The sequence below is a fragment of the Camellia sinensis genome, chromosome 1 (genome assembly GCF_055761805.1).
Source record: "Camellia sinensis isolate YWXY chromosome 1, ASM5576180v1, whole genome shotgun sequence".
Classification (NCBI taxonomy): Eukaryota; Viridiplantae; Streptophyta; class Magnoliopsida; order Ericales; family Theaceae; genus Camellia; species Camellia sinensis.
In genome coordinates, this window is record NC_138961.1 from 207,760,360 (window position 1) to 207,776,704 (window position 16,345).

The window sequence follows — 16,345 nt, forward strand, 5'->3', positions numbered from 1 at the left end:
ATCTCTGTATTGTTACATCTATTTATGTTTTTGAAAACGAAAACCAACCAGCATATATCATATTTTCTATTTATTATTTTTAGAATTAAATTTAAAAACCAAAAAATATAGATAAATAATATGTTTATTTTTTTCAATTCAAAAAATATGTTCAAGTTGAAAACTTTTTTTCAGCAGAATATTTAAACTCTTTTTCAATTGAAAACACAAACAAAATATTTAAGCAAATTAAAAACATAAAAGTCTTATAAATTGTTAGGGATGCTTGCGGTTTGGCGGTTCGGTTGCGGCTAAAGGAATCTCAAATCCGCCATCCGTCCGCCAAATTGGCAGATTGGAGAAAATCAATCCGCAACCGTCCGCTCGTCATCACGCATTCGTCCAAAATGCGGCGGATCGGTTTGGCTCGGTTGGTTTTGGCGGATCGGTATATCCGCTGCTCACCCCTAATTCAGGCCATTCGAATTACACAAATTCGAGCTACCAAGCATTTTTTCAAATATTACTACTTGCCTTGCAGTTTATTTTAGAAAGTAAGTTAAAAATTAATTTTTTTAAAAATGTAAAAAAATAGGAGATAATGTAATATAAAAATGCCAAAAACTCAATAGGCTAACTTCTAACTTACTTTTCAAAATAGGCTTAAATTTATATTTTGATTTTTTACAAAAAGATTTGTAATATAATAAAATGTGATATGATCTAAATAAAATAAAAAAATATATACTAAAATAATACATGCCAATCAACCCCTAAGAAATGACATGTTAGTTTGGTGTTGATGCAAGGCCATTTTTATTTTCAAAGATTAAGGAAATATTTAATTAGTTCAAAATTCATTGCCTTGCTCACCAAATATCATATTGTTTAGTGTCTCCCACACTATAATGCTCTCCTTTTTACCCGGAATCAAATAATGAACTAAAAATATATGAGAAATTTATTTAAACTCTTATTAATAATCTTATTAAAAGTATATATGTCTAAGCCTCCGTTTGGGAAGTGGGTTGGCTTTTTAGCTTTTTAGCTTTTTTGGCTATTTTAGCCTGGGCTAAAAAGCTTGGTTTGGGAAGGGCTTTTTGGCTTTTTGGCTTTTTTGATTTTTTTTGTGAGAGAAGAATGTAATGATTATAGGTTGGATGTGATGTTTTGTTTGTTATGGCTAAAATACCCTATTTTGTTTTTTGTGGCTAAAATAGCCAAAAAAGCCTGAAAAAGCCCTTGCCAAACACAGGCTAAATATCATTAGATGGTTAAATATTATTATTTTTTTTACAAACAATCATATTTGACTTTTTTTTTATATTTTTAGTAAGATTGTTAGTAGATATAAAATTATTCAAAATATACATGACTTTTGCCAAAGTCGTGGTTTGAATTAAAAAATAATAGTAATAATAATTTTTGACTTAAAAAATTATAAATTCAAAAAGTTTATTTATCATCGGTGAAAAAAAGAATTTGATGTCACATTAACTTTTTCTCTCATGATTTTTTTTTTTATAATTTAACTATATTTCAAACACATTAATTTTTTTAACTCATAAAAAAGCTATGAAGTCAAAAAGTCATAAAAAATGAACCCTAAACAACCCTTTATCCTTCATCATGACAAAATTATGAGATACTCTTAAAATATTATATGACATTGTTTATATATAACTATTGATAAATGAAAACAACAATACTATATGATGTGGAAGAGAGAGAAAATATAAAGAGGTGTGTGAGTCTATCTCTTCACATGAGTCTATCCCTAAAAAATGTCATTAGGGATGGACTGGTGGTGTCAAATTAGTGCTTTCAAGCATTTTTCAAATAAAAAATCATAACACATACTAATGATATTTTTTATCTATAAACTACATAACAAAGGTAATTCATCATAGTCGTACAATTTTTTGCATCATAGAAAGATAACCCCAACAAATGCACAAAAAATAAGTAAAAAATTTAAACTACTAACATCTTAATAAAGCACATGATTTCGAGCCAAATGAATTACCCCGTTAATTAGCATGGCCATAATATTTTCACATTGTTGACAAAATAAAATTTAAGTATTGACACAATTTGAATAAGATAAGGTGAGGGATGGAGATTGGCGTGACATAGCAGGATGAAGGACATAGGGCCGGACCGGAGGGAGGACCTCTGCCAGCGAAGGGTGCGGTGCGGGGACTAGGTGAAGGGATTGGGTGCGAACCCGTGAACCAACCTTTTGATTTTTTCTCTTTTAAAAAAAAAAATTAAAATGAAAAATATTAGAGATTTCAAATATTTTATTAAAATTTTTATTAAATACTGTATTTGGTAGAAATTTTGATATTCCTAACATTACTCAATTAAAATTTGTGATTTACAACCTCGATTATTAGATATTCAAAAAAGCGTTTCTTCTTCTTTCTTTTCTCTATAATTTATTTTTTCCCCTTTTAAAATCTAGCTCATTACTTATTTGTTTGGCTTTTTGGATAAGTATGATTTGTTTTAGCATTTAAAATTTCAAAATCGTTTGAAAAAGTGAAGCCTAGACAACAACCTCAATGACCGAAGGGTTGTGCCTGTCAAGAAAATATAAGCATTAATTATGACATCTTAATTGATGATAACCCCTTTAAAGAAAATTCTTCCAAAAAAAAAAAAAATCCAGAAAACATATTACACATTTACAAATTCCAAAATTAATATTCACTAATAATTGAGAACGTCTTGAAATAATTAACCCACCCAAAAAACTAAGATAAATTTGTAATTAGGGAACTCCATCCAATTGTCTCCAAAAAAAAAAAAAAAATTGGTAAAAAATAAATAAAAGAAAATAAGAGTTAATGAGATGTCTTGAGGATGTAGAAATGATAATAAAGTTAATTCAACAAAGTGGAAACACAAACACCATCTCAAATATTATATGATGTAGATAGAGAAGAAGTCTCAATGCACCAAACTTTCAATTTAAGTAATCCCAGATGAACACTTGCAAATCTTAGACACATACATATAAGTAGAAGAAAAAAAAAAAATGAAAAGAATTATTTATTTGCAGGTGATGAAGAAGGACACAGAGAAGGATATCAGCCGATGAAGATGATGGAAGGGTCACAACAGCAGCACTCATCAATGAGGCAACAGCAACACAAAGCTGCTAGACTGCAAAATCACAATCCCAAAATTACAAATCTCCACACACATCTACAAATTCCAAAAATTACAAAAATAAATTTAAAAAAACATTATTCTAGATTATATGAGACTACTAGTTTTGGGATTATCGATTATTTAGAATTAGACATCAAATTTATGTTTAAAATGTCTGTAATTTATAAGGAAAGATTAATAGAATCTTATCATATTATGTTTAATTGAAATCACTAGACATGAATTACATGATTAATAATTACTTTAAAGATATTTAATATTTTAACCCCTTAGTCTGGCCATCACCGTAAATCATCCACTTTGTATCACATTCTCGTCCCATAGTAGAATCACTAATCCCCCATTTAGGGATATACATTGGAAGAGACGATTAATCCATAAGTACCAACAACAAAAAAATCCAAAAATCTACTTTTCTATCTAACACATTAGATTTGGGATTGACCAAAGTTCAATCTGGCTCGCAAACATCAATATTATTATATAAAGAAAATAAGTTAGGTTAGGAATCTCAAATATTCTATTAAATTTCTCACATGGATATGAGACCCACACACATACGGATTTGTGTAAATCCCACCCGGCTTGGTAAAATATTTGAGGTACACAGCATTTCTCAAAGAAAATGAGATTTCTAACCTACAAACCTTGTGGGAGTTTCAATATCGCAATCTTAATTTTCTAATTTTCTTAATTTAAAAAAAAAACTTCTGCATTTATTGACTTCTCACATACCTACTGCCACACTATTTTCAACTTCTTCCATACACTATAGTGATGGGATTGTTAAATTATTTTTATAAAAAATCTAAAAAAAATATAAACTCTTATTAAAAAATAACAGGTTGTAATTGCGAAAAAAAGAAAAAAAAATTTCACTGTAAAAAATAATTTGTATATTAAAAAAAATCTAAAATAAATATAAATTTTTGTTAAAAAATAACATGTTGCAATTGCACAAAAAAAGAAAAAAAATTACACTGTGCATTTCATTAAAATCTAAAAAAATAATTTCTCTATTAAAAAAATATCTAAAACAAAATAAATTCTTATTAAAAAATAACAAGTTGCGATTGCGAAAAAAAAGAGAAAAAAAAATTACACAGTAAAAAATAATTTGTATATTAAAAAAAATCTAAAACAAATATAAATTCTTATTAAAAAATAACAGGTTGCAATTGCAGGAAAAAAAAATTACACTGTGCATTTCATTAAAAAAAAAACAAGTTGCAATTGCCAAAAAAATAAAATAAAATTATACTGTACATTTCACTAATATTGCTAAAAAAATGTGTCAAATATTTGTGTAAAAGCTTGACACATATCCACTCTCAAATTATTAAGTGAATATAGATAAAACCAAATAGCTCAACTTTAATGACTAACAAATATTAGAAGCGCGACCATTGAAACCTAATAACAATTAATTAATAGAATTCAACAATTAAAAGGTCTCAAACCACATCTCTTTGTCTTCTCAAATGTTCCTTTTTTTTGGTTCATATATTCATTCTAATATTGATAGAGAATTGGACATGTGGAAGAATGAGAGATATTAAAATTATATATTGAGTTATGTAATTATCGTAATGAAAAATAAAAATTGTCTTCCTCTTCTATGATGATTTATCTGGTTATACCTCTAATTAAAACCTCAGATGTGCTTCTACATTATCATTGAACGTTACTTTCATTTTTTAGATATTTTGTCTCACAATTGTTTGTGTTTTGTATTATGATTTTTTTTTTTATATTTGTGCTCCTAAAACTATTAGATGGACCTAATGCAAGAAGTGCAAACTATTTCAATGTTATTCTCAGGATTAGAAGTATAAAGAAACATACACAAAAAGTGTATGAATAGACAAGATTTTACCAAATTTGTTTGTGAGCCTCATTTATTGAATATCTTATAATTCATTTATTTTTTGTATTATATTTTATGTTTAGTTTTTGTAAAAAAAAAAATTCATTATGTAGTTTTCTTTCTTTTCTTTTAAAGTTTATTTTTAAAAATTTATTAATAAATAGATAAATCAATTTATATTTCAAATAATTTTATTTTTGTTTTCTATTTCTATTTCAATTACTTTCTTTTTTCTAAATATAAATTTTCATTAAAAAATAACATATTGCAATTGCAAAAAAAAAGAGAAAAAAAAATTACACTACGTATTTCATTAAAATCTAAAAAAAATAATTTCTATATTAAAAAAATATTTAAAACAAATATAAATTCTTATTAAAAAATAACATGTTGCAATTGTGAAAAAAAAAAAGAGAAAAATTATATTGTGCATTTCATTAATAATGCTCAAAAAATGTGCCAAGTATTTGTGTAAAAGCTTGACACGTGTCCACTCTCAAATTATCAAGTGAATATAGATAAAACCAAATAACTCAGCTTATATTAGAAACCCGACTATTGAAGCCTAATAACTATTAATTAATAAAATTCAACAATTGAAAGGTCTCAAACTACATCGCTTTGTCTTCTCAAATATTCATTTTTTTTTTTGTTCATGCATTCATTCTAATATTGATAAACAATTGAACGTGTGGAAGAGTGGGAGACATTAAAATTATATATTGATTTATGTAATTGCCGTAGTGAAAAATAAAAGTTGTCTTCCTCTTCTATGATGATTTATCTGGTTATACCTCAAATTAAAACGTTAGGTGTGTTTCTACATCATCATTGAACGTTACTTTCATTTTTTTAGATAATTTGTCTCACAATTGTTTGTATTTTGTGTTATGAAGTTTTTTATATTTGTGCTTCCTAAAACTATTAGATGGACCTACTGCAAGAAGTGCAAATTATTTTAATGTCATTATCAGGATTAGAAGTACAAAAAACATACACAAAAAGTATATAAATATACAAGATTTTACAAAATTTGTTTGTGAGTCTCATTTCTTGAAAATCCTATAATACATTTATTTTTTGTATTATATTTTATGTTTAGTTTATGTACTTTTTTTTTATTTAAATGTAGTTTTTCTTTGTTTTCTTTAAAAGTTTGTTTTTAAAAATTTATTAACAAATAAATAAATCATTTTCTATTTCAAATAATTTCATTTTTGTTTTTATTTTATTTTTCTTAAAATAATTTTAGTTTTGGGCAACTACTTACTTTTTTTTTCTAAATATAAATTTTTATTAAAAAATAACATATTGCAATTGCGAAAAAAAAACGAGAAAAAATTACACTGTGCATTTCGTTAAAATCTAAAAAAAATAATTTCTATATTAAAAAAAATATTTAAAACAAATATAAATTCTTATTAAAAAAATAACAGGTTGCAATTGCGAAAAAAAGAAAAAAAAATTACACTGTAAAAAATAATTTGTAAATTAAAAAAATATCTAAAATAAATATAAATTCTTATTAAAAGATAACAGGTTACAAATAGGGGTGTGCATAATACCACCGAAACCGCCGAAACCGCCAAAACCGCACCGAACCGCACCGCCAAGGCAAATTCATTATTATTTGTCAATCGAACCGCCGGTTTTTGGTATGAAAAATGGCAAACTCTAGTGACACTTTTATCAATCCGTCGGTTTCTATTTTTCTTCCAAACCGCACCGACCCGCACCGCTATTAAATCATGTTTTATAGGATTCTAAAAATTCTTTTTTACTTAAGTTTACTTGTTGTTCTATACCTTAGAATATAGTATTACATTACTGCTCGAGGGGAATTTTATGTATTGTATTTGATCATTGTAGCTTCCACGGATGCTTGTAATGAACTGATGGTATAGTCGTTGATATTATCATGTTGTTGTTACACTTGCTGCATCAGAAGAAAGCTTCACAAGATGCTTAACATTACGATATCTCTCGTATTTTTTTTACTCTTTGATTTAAGTTTTGTAATTTGAATTATATTTTTTATAAACCGCCAATCCGCCCGAACCGCCTAGGCAAATCCGCCATTATTTGCCAACCGAACCGCCGGTTTTCGATAAGGAAAATGGCAAATTCTAGTGACACTTTTATCAATCCGCCACCCACCATACGGTTTCTATTTTTCTCTCAAACCGCACCGACCCGCACCGCGCACACCCCTAGTTACAAATGAGAAAAAAATTACACAGTGCATTTCATTAAAAAATAACAGGTTGCAATTGTGAAAAAAAAATTACATTGTACATTTCATTAATAATGCTCAACAAATGTGCCAAGTATTTGTGTAAAGGCTTAACACGTGTTCAATTTTAAATTATCAAGTGAATATAGATAAAATTAAAGAACTCAATTTTAAAAGCCAACAAATATTAGAAACCCGACTATTGAAACCTAAAAACTATTAATTAATAGAATTCAACAATTGAAAGGTCTCAAATCACATATTTTTGTTTTCTCAAATGTTTCCTTTTTTTGGTTCATGCATGCATTCTAATTTTGATAGAGAATTGGATATATGAAAGAGTGAGAGACATTAAAATTATATATTGAGTTATGTAATTGTTATGATGAAAAATAAAGGTTGTCTTCATCTTCTATGGCGATTTATCTAGTTATACCTTCAATTATAATGCCAAGTGTGTTTCTACATCATCATTGAACGTTACTTTCATTTTTTTTAGATATTTTGTCTCATAATTATTTGTACTTTGTGTTATGAAATTTATTACATCTGTGCTTGTTAAAGTTATTAAATAGACCTAATACAAAAAGTGCAAATGTCATTCCTAGAATTACAAGTACAAAAAATATACACAAAAAGTATATGAATAGACAAGATTTTACAAAATTTGTTTGTAAGTCTCACTTTTTAAAAATCCTATAATTCATTTATTTTTTGTATTATATTTTATGTTTAGTTTCTATACTTTTTTTTTATATATATAGTTTTCTTTTTCTTTTTTTTCCCTTTAAAAGTTTATTTTAAAAAATTAATAAATAAATAAATAAGTCATTTTCTATTTTAAACAATTTTATTTTTGTTTTTATTTTTTCTTAAAATAGTTTTAGTTTTGGGTAATTATTTACTTTTTTTTCTATAAATTATAATTTTGTGCATTGTAAGTGTATGATATTTTCACTAATATACTCGGAGATATACTATGAAAGAAGTATCATGCAAAAATCAAGTAAGAAAAAGAAAAATAAATAAAACAATATGATGAATGTGGAGCAAAGATGAAAGATCAAGACTCCCAAAGCAAGTAAGCAAACAAACAAACAAGTAGAATAGAATGTTTAATAATAAACATTTGAAAATTTGCAACAAAATTTTATAACTTTCTTTTTTGGTACTAGCTAAATAAAATGCTTTTAAAATAATTTTTTTTTTAATTTGAAATTAAAACTATAGTAAATTTATGTAAGCATAATTGTTAACCACATTTTTTTTTACTTAATGTATAATATTTATATTGATTACCTTTTTCAGATTTATTTTTTTAAGTATTTATATAGAAGTAAAAAAAGGTCGTTAGGAATAAATTTTTTCTTAATTTAGTTATAAATTTTACCCGTACATTATTTTTAAATTTTTAATAAAAGCAAACATAAAATAATTTCTTGAAGATATGCTGTATTTGTCATATTCTTTTTCTTGTGTACACAAAAAAAATAATAATAATAATAAAAAAATTAAGGGCAAACTACCAACACACCCCTCGAGATTTGATTAAAATACGGATTCCCCCTGAAGTTTGAAAAATTACAAATTGTCTCATGAGATTTATATTTGCATAACAAATGAGGGAGCAATTTGTTATGCAAATATAAACCTCATGATGCAATTTGTTATGAAAATATAAATCTCAGGGGGCGACATGTAATTTCTCAAATCTCATGAGAGAATCTATATTTTAGTCAAACATCGAGAGAAGTGTTGGTAATTGCCCAAAAATTAAAAATCACAATTCGTATATATACAAATAATAACACAACCTGTGCATAGAAAGTGTGGAAGACTAGTAACATAAAATGAAATATGAACCTAAAACGGAGAGATCATATCCGGTTCACACAGATCACTGGAGTGAAAGTTTGGGGATGTTATGAATCTAGAGTGAGTAGTGTAGTTCAAACATCCTATTCGATCCGGCTATTCAAATTCCCAATCCAAAAATCTTCATTTTTTATTTTTTTGTCTAAATGGATATGATGCAAATGAACAACTACACCAATAATCAAGTGAGAGAGAGAGAGAGAGAGAGAGGGAGAGGAAATACCATCCCTCAAGGAAACCAGGTTGTTGTCTGGGAGGTGGAGTAGCATATTGTGGAGGTGCCATTACTGGAGGTCCTTGGTAGTAACCTTACAAGAGAGATCAACCCCAATACAAAACTCATCAAAACCCCCCCAAAAATACATAGGAATAAAAAATAAAAATAAAAACTCATTTATCTTTAAGTGAAAATCAAGCAACCCAAAAAGGAAAACAGGAAAAAGTAAAGGAAAACATGTACATTTTTGGGAAACATAAAAAAGAGAGAAAAAAACTTGAACAGAGAAAAAATGAAATTAGTTTTGAAACATAAAAAATAAAAGTGAAAAGTGAAAACCCATTTAAGTGGAAATCTTAAAAATCGTTTGAAATAAACATATGGAGACAAAGAAATGAATTGTTCTAAGAAACACGAAAATAATATATATATATATATAGACATTAAAAAAAAAAATTAGATACAGGTGGGAAGAAGGTTGTACCTTGAGCAGGGTAGGGATAAGCATACTTTGGATCACTCATCTTTGTAACCAAACACAGAATTGCAAAAGAGAAATGAGATTGAGAGTTTCAGATAAAAGAGAGTCTTTATTTGTTGTAGTATTTGTATTTACATTTACGTCTTCTTTTTCTCTCTCATAAGAGGGAGAGTTTGGTATGGAGTCTGGACTCACACCGACTTCATGCTTCACTCACACACAAACGTATTAAAGTCGGTTCCCAATTTTTATTTTTTAATTTTAATGAACATGTTATTATCTTTTGAGAAAATTAGTGTAAGGTCCCTATCTCATTTTTAGTAATGAATAAAGTCCATAATATTATTTTATGATGTCTAAAGTTTCTCAATCCTGACCTCATATATCATATAGAAATTTGACAAAATGTCAAATGAGTCGAGCATGAAAGCTTCGACTTCATCATCATCATCATCATCATCATCATCTCCAGAGAGACCAGACCATCTCTTGATTCTTCCAACGCTTCTCTCTCCTCTCCCATTTCTCTCTCTAAAATCTCAACCAAAGAAAATCACAACTCTGGTGAAGAAGATACGAAGAGATAGATACGAAATGGTTTCGATCTATTGCCTAAAACCAATTTGTTAGGAAATGCTATGTCCATTGAAGATATTTTGTCAAGCTATAACTCTGATTCGGTGGTAAGTTCCAACATCAAGACTAAGGAACTTGTTGTTGGGAACAGCAGTGTGAATGGTTCAGAAGGTGATTTCTTCCATATTAAATCTGAGACATTCACAGATTCACCAAAAGAAGCAAATGTTGGTGACCGTGAGATGCAATCTTCAACGATGCTTCTTGAGCAGGAGACTGATGTAAAAGAGAGTAGAGAAAGTAACAGCGATGAAGTCTTATCTGATGTTGCAGTCACACCTAGTCAAACTACAAGTGAAGAGGATATAGGTTGTTCTTGGCATTATAAATTGGCAAAATTAAGGCAAATTAAGCACTGAAATGGAAGAATCACATCCTAATCGCCTAGCATAAAGTCCAGAGAAAATGTCTTACAGTCCACAGAATCTATAACGTCTTTAGATTCAAAAGAAAAATTAGTTAATTCTATCACCTCATTGTTGATAAATGTATATATATATATATATATATATATATATATATATATATATATATATGTATGCATATATTGTTTGTGTTGACAGTGTTGAATACAATGTTTCCTACAAGTCAGAGAAATTTTGTGTTGACAGTGTTGAATTTCTCTGGATTGCCGGAATTTCTTTGGATTTGGCTACTTTTCTCTAGATTTGGTAATTTTCTCTGGACTACCCTTGAATTTTCTTTAGATTTGGAAATTTTCTCTGGATTACCCTTGAATTTTCTTTGGATTTGGTAATTTTCTCTAGATTTGGCAATTTTATCTAGATCAAATTTTCAAAGGATGGGCTTTTAATTTGTTATTTTCCATTGAGACAAATGAAGCTTTAGTTTTGACAAAACAATAATTTGTTCATGAACAACTTTCTAGCCATAATATTTGAGGTTTACACCATATTTGACAATGGTACTGTAGTTTCTGTAGACTGATGATTGCTTGTTGAGGTAGCATCATTGGCTTGGGTTGGTTCTATCTCAATGCGTAGGAGATGTAGTTATAAAAGTTGAAACCTGTTTTCACAATATTAAGAAGCAAAGTCCAAGAATGAAGATGGGTTGGAATTTCTATTTACATTCATGAGACCATTCGACAATTAATATTCTGATACTTGACTGAAACAAGCCTTCTATATAAAATTTTAGAATTGTATCTAATGCAAATTTACCCTGTAATATAAATACATATACATATATCAATTATGAATTTTACTTCTTGACTAATAGTTTCGTTCTCTTTTGTTTTGTTATCTTTTAATATTTTCATGGTTTGGAATAGATGGATCCATGTAACGACCATGAGTATTTGGGACAAAGACTCGTTGAGTTGAGTGAAGTTTTCTTGGTTTTGAGTAGTTCAGGATTTATATGTTTTTCATTTGTGACGGTTGTTCAATTTTCTCTGGTTTGTTGTTGTCTAAATGGCTTACAGTCTGGTTTGATCAAAAACATAGAGAAAATTATGAGCAAACCAGAGAAAATTGGTCAAAAACATAGAGAAATTCTCTGGGAAGTTCAGAGAAATTCCCAGAATTTCTCTAGAGAGAATTTCTGTGGAGAGAAAATCTCTGGGAGGTCCAGAGAAATTCTCTGAGAAGTGGAGAGAAATTAATTTCTTTGAGAAATTCTTTAGGTCGAATTTTTTCTAGATCGATATTGAGGGACTTTAGACATTATGAAAGTATTGGGTGTCTTTCATGCTATAAAATTTTAATACCAGGAACCTTAAAAAAAATCCCCTCATCTTTTCTTTATTACATAAATCAAATACACGCATTGAAAATTCTATTATCAAATATTTTATTATTAATTTTTGTATTAATGCAATTGAAGTGTTTGATTTGATTAATTTTTTGAGAGTTTTTTTGATAAATCCACTTTCTAAGAGCTTTATTCCATCCGACCCATATTCTTTTTGACTATTCCATTAGGTCCTATTTGAGATAACAAGACCAAAATACCCTTTTCATCTACTTATGTTCCATTTAGTTCACATTATTTTCTTATGTTTCAATAAGTCCTATGGGTGACATACTTACCAAAATACCCCTAATGTGAATGTTTACACTGTCAATGTGAATGTTCATATCGTCAATGTGTAGGGGCCCGGCCCATGTCGATTCTAGTGGGTGCCCGGAAAAATTTGAGTTGAGTCGGGCCGGGACGGGCCCGACCCGTTGACAATGTGAATATTCACATTGACATATTAACATTCACATTAATAGGAGTGTAAAATTGGCCTGTGTCCCGTGACGGCGCAAAACCCGCCCACGGCCATGGGCGGCCCAGGGCGGGCCCGATCCGACCCGTTGACAATGTAAATATTCACATTGACATATTAACATTCACATTGATAAGAGTAAAAAATTGGCCAGCGGCCCATGGGCGGCCAAAAGCCTGCCCGCGGTCCGGGACGGGCCCTGCCCGACCCGTTGACAATGTGAATATTCACATTGATAGGAGTGTAAAATTTACCCGAGCCTCGTGGCTGCCCGAAACCCGTGGACGGCCCGGGACGGGCCCGACCCGGCCTGTTGACAATGTGAATATTCACATTAACATGTTAACATTCACATTGATAAGAGTATAAAATTGGCCAACGGCTCAGGGCGGGCCCGACCCGGCCTGTTGACAATGTGAATATTCACATTGACATGCTAACATTCACATTGATAAGAGTATAAAATTGGCCCGTAACCCGTGGGCGGCCCGAAACCCGACTACAGCCCGAGGCGGGCTTGGCCCGACCCGTGACAATGTGAATATTCACATTGACATGTTAACATTAACATTGATAGGAGTGTAAAATTTGCCCGCTGCCCGAAACTTGCCCGCGGTCCGAGGTAGACCCGGCCCGGCTCGTTGACAATGTGAATATTCACATTGACATGTTAACATGCACATTGATAGGAATGTAGAATTGGCCCGAGGCCCGTGGGCTACCCGAAGCCCGCTTACGGCCTGGAGCAGGCTCGTTTGGGTCCGGGCCCGAGCATGTCCGAGACCCTAGGCTAGGGCCTAGGCCATCACTTTGACGCCTGGCCCGGCCCATCAGCCCGTTTAAGGGCCATTCAAGGCTCGGTCCGAGGTGCAGCCCGCCCGAGACGCAATGTCTTTTTTTGTGGAAAATAATAAAATTTTGGTAGAAAAAATTAAAAAGAATTTAAAAAAAATGGCCTGGCCAGGCCAGCCCAAGCCTGACCTAAGCTCGAGACTAGGCCCAGGCCCACCGGCCCGACCCGAGGCTCGATCCATCGGCCCGTCCAAAGCCCGAATACCCTTGTGCCAGGGCTAGGGCCTGGGCCTAATTTTTTGGCCCGTGGGCCAAGCCGGGCCGGGTCGGCCCGAATTTTTCCGGACACCCACGAGGCTCGATATGGGCCAGCCCGAGCCTCTACGCATTGATGATATGAACATTCACATTGACGATGTGAACATTCACATTATGGGTATTTTGGTAATTATATCTCCCATAGAACTTATTGAAACATAAGAAAATAATGTGGACTAAATAGAATATAAGTAGATGAAAATGGTATTTTGGTCTTCTTACCTCAAATAGGACTTAATGGAATAGTCAAAAAGAACGTAGGCTGCCCGAAGCCCACCCGCGGCTCGGGAAAGGCTTGTTTGAGCTCGGGCTTGAGCCTAGTCTGAGACCCTAGGCTAGGGCCTGGGCCATCACTTTAAAGCCCGGCCCGGCCCATCGGCCCGGTTAAGGCCCATTCAAGGCTCGGTCTGAGGCCCGGTTCACGCTGAGGCCTAATGTCTTTTTTGTGAAAAATAATAAAATTTTGGTAGAAATAATTAAAAAGAATTAAACAAAAATGGCCAGATCCACCCAAGCCCAACCCAAGCCTGAGGCTAGGCCCAGGTCCATCAGCCCGACCCACCGGCTCAGGTCCGGACCCAAACGAGCCTGCCCCGGGCCGTGGGCAGGTTTCGGGCAGCCCACGGGCCGCGGGTCAATTCTACATTCCTATCAATGTGCATGTTAACCTGTCAATGTGAATATTCACATTGTCAACGGGCCGGGCCTAGCCTACCCCGGGCCGCGGGCAAGCTTCGGGCAGCGGACAAATTTTACACTCCTATCAATGTTAATGTTAACATGTCAATGTGAATATTCACAATGTCACGGGTCGGGCTGCGGTCGGGCTTTGGGCCGTCCATGGGCTGCGAGCCAATTTTACACTTTTATCAATGTGAATGTTAACATGTCAATGTGAATATTCACATTGTCAACAGGCCGGGTCGGGCCCGCCTTGGGCCGTTGGCCAATTTTATACTTTTATCAATGTGAATGTTAACATGTCAATGTGAATATTCACATTGTCAACGGGCCGGACCGGGCTCGCCCCGGGCCGCTCATGGGCCGCCGGTGGGTTTCGCGCCGCCATGGAACGCAGGCCAATTTTACACTCCTATTAATGTGAATGTTAACATATCAATGCGAATATTCACATTGTCAATGGGCCGGGCCCACCCCGGCTTGCGAGTGGGTTTCGGGCAGCCCACGGGCCAATTTTACATTCCTACCAATGTGAATTTTAAAATATGAATATTCACATCATAAAATTGCTAACCGTTCAAAAAATATTTATAAGGGTATCAAAATTAAATATAAGGGCATAAGTGTCCAAGAAAATAGTGTAAATCAAGAAAAAGTACTTTATGGAATAAAACTATACATACATGGGACTAAATGGGTTAACAAATTCGTTCATGAACTTCTTGGGTTAAAACACTTCTAAATGGGATTTATCAATAAAAATTCCTAATTTTTTTTATAAAATATAATATAATTTTAAATACTATTATGAACCTATCTAGTTATTTATTCTTAAACAAATTGATGTTAGATTTCCATAAGGATGTGAAAAATGATAATAAAGTCTCATTTAGTGCGGTAATTTCATTTTGTCTAAGAAATCAAACTAAAAATCACTTAAACAAGAAAATGAAGGAAATTCGAAATGAGATTCTCATTTTATCTTGCATGTTCCATGCTACTATCCAAACATGCAAGAAAAAATTATATTTTCTCTTGAAGTCACATATCTTCGTTGTTTTCTACCCCTCCTATTTTATTTTTATTTTTATATTTTTCCATTCTCTCTATTTTTGGTTTGCTTTTTCCATTTTGTTAATTTTCCTTGTCCCCCCTTTTTTTTCATTAGATAAAAAAGCACTTTCTTTGGATTTTGATAGAGACCGATTGTACCCTTTTGGTTCTGGGTGCTTTTAAATATACTTTCTTAAAGAAAAAATTATGTTGAAATAGACAATGCCTACCTTTGGTAGACTACGACCTCTAATATATCTTCTTCTTTTTTTTTCGTGTATATTTAAAAAAAATATTATTTTAGTTTATAATATTTTAATTTTGATTTTTTTATTGTATCTCTAATCAATCCAAAGGACAAACACAATTGGCAAACTTTATTTTAGTAGAGAAGCATCTTGTTTGGCTTCATCAAACAATGCAAAAAGACAAGAATGGACTTGTGTATGTAAATGGAAGGAGTTTTGGTTGTAGATGTGTTCTAGTTTCCTCTCAAACTACAAGGAAGGGACCTATTTCTCAAACACGGAATTCATCTGATAGATTATTATTATTATTCGGACACATCCAATTCAGAAGAAGAGTCATGCAATATGGTTGGTTGCTTGGTTCACGGATTGCAAAACTAAAGCATAAAAAGCAACCCCTCTCTCTCTCTCTCTCTCTCTCTCTCTCTCTCTCTCTCTCTCTCTCTCTCTCTCTCTCAGAGCCTTCACTAAAACAAAAAAGACTATCATCTACGTGTAAAAAATTCAAAATGTAAAATTTATTTGATATGATGTAGACCACAATTGAAA

At 31.7% G+C, this 16,345-nt stretch overlaps 1 long non-coding RNA gene across 1 annotated transcript; it reads right to left on the reverse strand.

The window, feature by feature from the left end:
* Window positions 1-2,883: 2,883 nt before the first annotated feature.
* LOC114277180 (uncharacterized) lies at window positions 2,884-10,036 on the reverse strand. Its single transcript, XR_003634522.2, has 3 exons — window positions 9,836-10,036; window positions 9,358-9,442; window positions 2,884-3,150 (listed from the first exon to the last, which is right to left on the reverse strand). It is a non-coding gene; the product is annotated as an uncharacterized LOC114277180 (long non-coding RNA).
* Window positions 10,037-16,345: the final 6,309 nt, after the last annotated feature.